This window comes from Echinops telfairi, unplaced genomic scaffold, assembly GCF_000313985.2.
Source record: "Echinops telfairi isolate 266 unplaced genomic scaffold, ASM31398v2 ScPeMD7_7469;HRSCAF=8507_0, whole genome shotgun sequence".
Lineage (NCBI taxonomy): Eukaryota > Metazoa > Chordata > Mammalia > Afrosoricida > Tenrecidae > Echinops > Echinops telfairi.
Genome location: NW_022111372.1, coordinates 36,034,034 through 36,039,585, shown reverse-complemented (window position 1 = coordinate 36,039,585; position 5,552 = coordinate 36,034,034).

Here is a 5,552-nt window from a genome sequence, read left to right as displayed (position 1 = left end):
GCTCCCCCGCTCTGCTTCTTGGGCTTGGTGCTGCCCCTTTGCTGCTGCTTCATGCAGCGTTCTCCAGTGTGCCTCACTCTGGCTCTTTCTTGCTGGTTATGGGATTCTCTGCTCCTGCTTCTGAAATAGCTCACTTTTTATCCAGTGGAATGTCAAAGCTGACCAATCTCTCTTACACAGCTTTACACATCCTATTTGCAAGATCTCAGTCCATCATTTGGTGGCAGTTACAAAGACTATGGATTGAAGAACCATGCCAAATCATTTTACTTCACTGCAGTACACATAAGACACTTTAGTGTATCTATTAATATGTGTGCCAAAACAGGCATAGATGTAAACATACTGCCAATATAAATATGTGAGAATACAACGATTTCAACTAACAACCTCATATTTACATAGATAAGATGGGGTTGAATTCATTTTCTTGAAAGCCCTTTTGACCTAATTAATTGCTACTAACCTTAAAAAGAAAAATTATGTTAGCACTTTTCCGATCACTTCTGAAAGCTATAACATCTTTCTCCAACTCCTGGTTGCCTGGAAGAGATAAGCTTGGGGACTTGGCCAGTTGCCAAGGCAACAGCCAGGTTGCCCCCGCTCCAAGGCTGGAGGTTGGCATGAAAGGTGGTTGAAGGCTTGGTAGCAGAGTCCCAGGGCTGCTTTCCAGGATCTCTGGGGTCTCTGGAAGCAGACACAGAAGCAGAAGGCACTGCAGCTCTTCAATGGCGACCCACTTTGCTCAGCCAGGGACGGTGTTTTTCCTTTACTCATTTCTTTTTTGCGGGGGAGGTTGGTCTCGGGATGGGTCCTAGAGGCAAAGGTAGAAATCTGGTGTCCCACATTTATATTGAACAAAGGAAAGGAAGTAATTTCTTACTGGAGAAATGGAGGTAGGCTGAACCGTGGGCAGCACCCTCTCCACACATGTACGGCTTATCTTGCTAAGACCCTCGACCTTACCTTCCTCTGTAGGGGCTGCATCGACCACTGGTGCATGATGGGAAACAAGTTGGGGGATGATGGGTGAGCCTTGCCAGTGGGTGATGGGACACCCCTCTGCGGGAGGGCAATGAGAACACTCTCTAGCACCTGATGGGAAAGGGCAGCAGGTGCACTGTGGAAAGCTCCTCCTGGATCAGGGTTTTAAGAGGTGGAAGATTTCCTCCTTTTTCAGTGAAACAAAACCAAAAACCCTCTTGGTGGTGTCATACCATCCTGTCCAATATTTTCCCAAAGAAACGAGAAGGACGAATGTTTTGAGGACTTTCACAATTTGAAAGGGTCACTTCTGTGAATCTCCAAGCACTTCCGGGTCATGGCACTTAAACTGCTGCAGGCAGCTGAGGTTCTTGGTTGGATCTGAGCTGAAATGGGAGAGGCTTCTGTTACTTCGGTGAAGAAACAGGTGGTGCTGAGGTGAAGCGCTCCTCTCCTAACAAAGAAAGTGCTGCCGAGGGGGAGAAAAACGCATGGCAGGCTGCTCCTGGACGGTTTACAGCCTTGTTCTAAAACAGGAGATTAGCAGTTGTGTGTCAAGTCCAAGCGCTACTGAATCATAAAATTTACCATTTGATTTATAGCTCGTACAAATTAGTCACACACACACACACAGTCTTTCAATCTACAGCAATATCATGATCTTGAGGTCATTCTCCATATAATTGACATCAAGCAAGTGTTGTCCCCAGCGGAGTCTGAGGACAGAGCTTTGTGTACTTTCAGCAGAAATGAATTATTTTTTAATAAAAAATATCCCTGTAGTTAGGCATAGCAACAAAAACCATTTTTCTTTAGGCCGCCTTACATGTATCCGTATGTCAACAAGGCTAAAACTTTATGCCAATTTGCTTTCAGAAAATGCATCATCAGAGCATGATTAGGAAACACGTTGTAATTGCCCATTACAATGAGGACTCAAATCACGTGGGCGCGTCTGCATTGGGCAGGGCGCCCTGCTGTCACTTTCAGCGCTCTCAGTGCTTTGATGGTCACTGATTTTGTCAAATTTTCTGATAGCTAGAGTGTTGTGGTAAGTAGTATTTGTGAAACTGCATCACACATTATTCATCTGAGAATGAATAATTAAAGGAAAAGGAGAAACACTAAAAGTGCTTTGTCTTAATCACTAATAACGATGTCATTCAAGGTAGATAGATTTTAGAAAACAATTTTGTTGTTGTTATCCATATAGTGTCCAAAATGTGCATTTTAAACAGGGCACAACTATATCACACACTACTCTGTGATGAAGAGCACTCAAGACTTATCCTCTGCCACACTCGCTGGGACTGTAAAGAAGGCAGATGGATTCCGAGAGCTGACGTTCTGTTCCCTTCTTGGAGCTCTGCTCGCCTTGCTGTCCTCAAAGGGTCCTTAGCTCTCGAACCTGGAGCATTCCCAGGACATGGTGCATTCACTAGTCTTTGAAGGATGGATGTGGTTTTCTTTTGTTTCCCCCCCAAAGTTTTATTGTGATATAATTCACATATCATACACTTCCATAGGTCAGGCGTATTTGAAAAGAGTTGTATGTACATCACCACAGTCAGTTCTAGAACGCCCTCTCCCCTCCTTTATTCATTATTTACTCCCCATTTCCCTCCAACCTCTGTCTCCCCACACCCAGGAGCCAGGACACCAATTATTGTCTTTATGTATCCCCCAAGCCTGTGCTTCATATTACTGGAAAACATTTTTTTAAAAAACAGCACATATATTTAAAAAGAAAGCCAAGACCAACAACTGTATTAAAATATACTAAAGAGAAAAAAAAACCTCTGTTGAGAAAACAGTAGGAAATGTTGAAACCTAGAATAGATCCAAAATAGGTCATGAGGGAGATAAAATAGTATCAATCACCCCTCTGGCGCAGGAGGCAATTCTATTGAGAGAGTCATTAATTTATCCAATGGCTTATAATTTACATACTGCTATAAAAAGAAAGTTAGGCACGTATAGCTCAGCTACGAACCATGATCCACGAGTTGTTCATTTATAGAGATTGAACTCTTAAATGATTGGACTCTGTTTACATTGACCGTGGGTCTTGGGGGCTGGGGGGCAGGATTTCCAGTCACATTCATTTACAAGGAAGAACCTGGCTGTGGGATTAGCACATGTTAGTAAAGCAAGGAAGGCATGACAACAGTGAACATGCGGTGTTTCCGGACCACCTTTCATTGAACGCTTGCCAACCTGGGGATCCTAACCGAGGTCACCGACTGCCAACTGCACTGCCTTGGGGCGGCCATCCTTCTTTTCTTCCCACACCAGGGGAGTTCAGTCCTAAGTCAAGGGCGACAGGTCATTTTGAGGTAGAGCTTAGTAATGGTTACACGTTGGGCTTCAATCTGCATGGTCAACAGGTAGAAGCCACCAGCATCTCTGCCATTGAAAGACTGGGCTTTCTACTCTTGTCAACAGTATAGTTTCAGAAATCACGGGCAGAAGGTGGGGGTGGGGTGGGGTAGGGGTGGGATGGGGACACAAGCTGTGTGAGTCAGTATTGACTCATGGCAGTGAGTTTGGGGGTTTTCGGTCCATTCATTTAATGGAGTGTCCACATTGAGTCTTTCTGGTGTGGCCTGTGAGGGATGTCATATTCCCTGAAAGGTCACCATAGTGCAGAACCCATGGGTGGGTCACCGAGGGTGAGTTGAAAAGTATCTAACCAAGAACGTAGCATGGGTCTGATGCTCCCCTTGGGTGGCTCCTCCCCACTTACCCAACAGAAGTGTCAATGCCTCCGTAGAAATCTAGATGTTCCCCTCCCCTGACCTTGACTTGACTCACCGATAAGGTTCCCATCTCACTCCTGCGTCTGCTGATTTGTTGCACCCATATCTCCATGTCGTATGCTGTCAAGTCTCTGCCTTTCCCCCATGAATGATGCATGTGATTTCCAGTTGACCAAGGCAAAGATGGTGGTGTTCTCATGGGAAGTGTGGCAGTTACATAATCTCCTGTCAGCTTGAGGAAGGGATGGAGCCTATCCTGTCAATTAGGTTGTACCCAATAATGCTTCTGTCTGGGCATGACCTTCTCCTGAGGATTCTGGGAGCTCCTGTCTTCCTCCCTGGAGATGGGACACACACTCTCTGCTTGGTATTTCTGCTGACAAGACTCATGGAGCTACACTGGAGGAGCCACATGGAGATCCCTGCCAGCGCTGAGATGCTTACAATGCCACTGGATCCACAAGACTTTCCACCCACTGGCCTGGGATCTTCCTGCATTTGGCGTCATTGCATGTGTTGTATGAGTCTGAAGAGGAATTTATAGATGGGTATCAGACGTATGGGCTAATATTGGACTTATGGACTTGATTTGGACTGGCCTGGGATGGTATCTTCATATACAATTACTCTTTGATATAAAGTTCTCTATTACACATGTATGAGTGCCTCTGGATTTGTTTCTCTAGTCAACCCAGACTAACACAGGGAGCTTTGAGTTCTGCTACATGCTTTTATACAATCGTCTTCGAGGAGGGGTGCAGGGTGGCTAAGGAGGCCGGAGGCGCAGACCTAGAGGTTCAGTGGGAGGTGATTTCTAGAGCTGACGTTGAGACATGGGAGTGGGAGTAGGAAGGCCTCGTCCTGGGGCGATGACAGATGGAAAGGAGAGCAGGAGGTCCTTGGGCAGGAGTGCCAGGTGACTGCATGTGGGGCTGAGGGAAAAGGAAGCTAAGGGGAAAGGGCAGGTGGAGGGGGTCCAATGACAAATGGGTGATCGTGTGTGTGTGTCTGTGTGTGTGTGTGTGTGTGTGTGTGTGTGTGTGTGTGTGTGTAAAGGAAACGCAAAGGGATGGGGCTCCATTTGGGCCACCCAAATCTGAGGCCCCTAGAAGCCCCCAAGACGGTCCGCATTCACTTTGTTGGGAAGAGATGCCAGCTTCGGCAGCCGTCCGTGTGGACACGCATCCACAAGACACCAGCTCTGGTTCCTCTAGAGCGGCGGAGCTGTTTGCAAACAAAAGAAGAGATATCGGTGGTCCCAGCCCTGGATCGCCAGTACCAAAGGGTCAAGGAGCCCAGAAATCTTAAAAGGCGCAGGTCAAACCCTCAGGGACCCGCGGACCGAGGGGGGCACGTTGGACGTGGGGCAGTGCCAGACGCACTCTCTGTAACAACCCCTGCGCGCTAAGGCTCAGTTCTAAAGGTGGCCCCTAAAGGGCCCTAGTGACCAGCGCCGCCACTGCAGCTTAGAGAGGCTCCGAGCTCGCTGGCCGCTCGCTCCGGTACCCACTCGGGGTCCAGCCCCTGGCCCGCCACGCCCACTCCCGGCGGCGATTGGCGGATTCGCCCTTCCTCTGCTAGAGCTGTAGCCTATGGCTGCCGCTGACTCCTCCCCGCGCCTTGCCTTCTCGTTGCCATGACAACAGCTTACGGGTCTCACTAGTCCCGCCCCGAGCCTTTAGCCACGCCTCTTCCCGCCCAGAACGGGAGGGAGGCGGGGCGGACTAGTTCTCCTAGGCAACGCCGGACGCTGCCCCGCTAGCTGTCTATTCCCGAGGGGTAGAGACACCTCGGCTGCAGCGGCGTCGG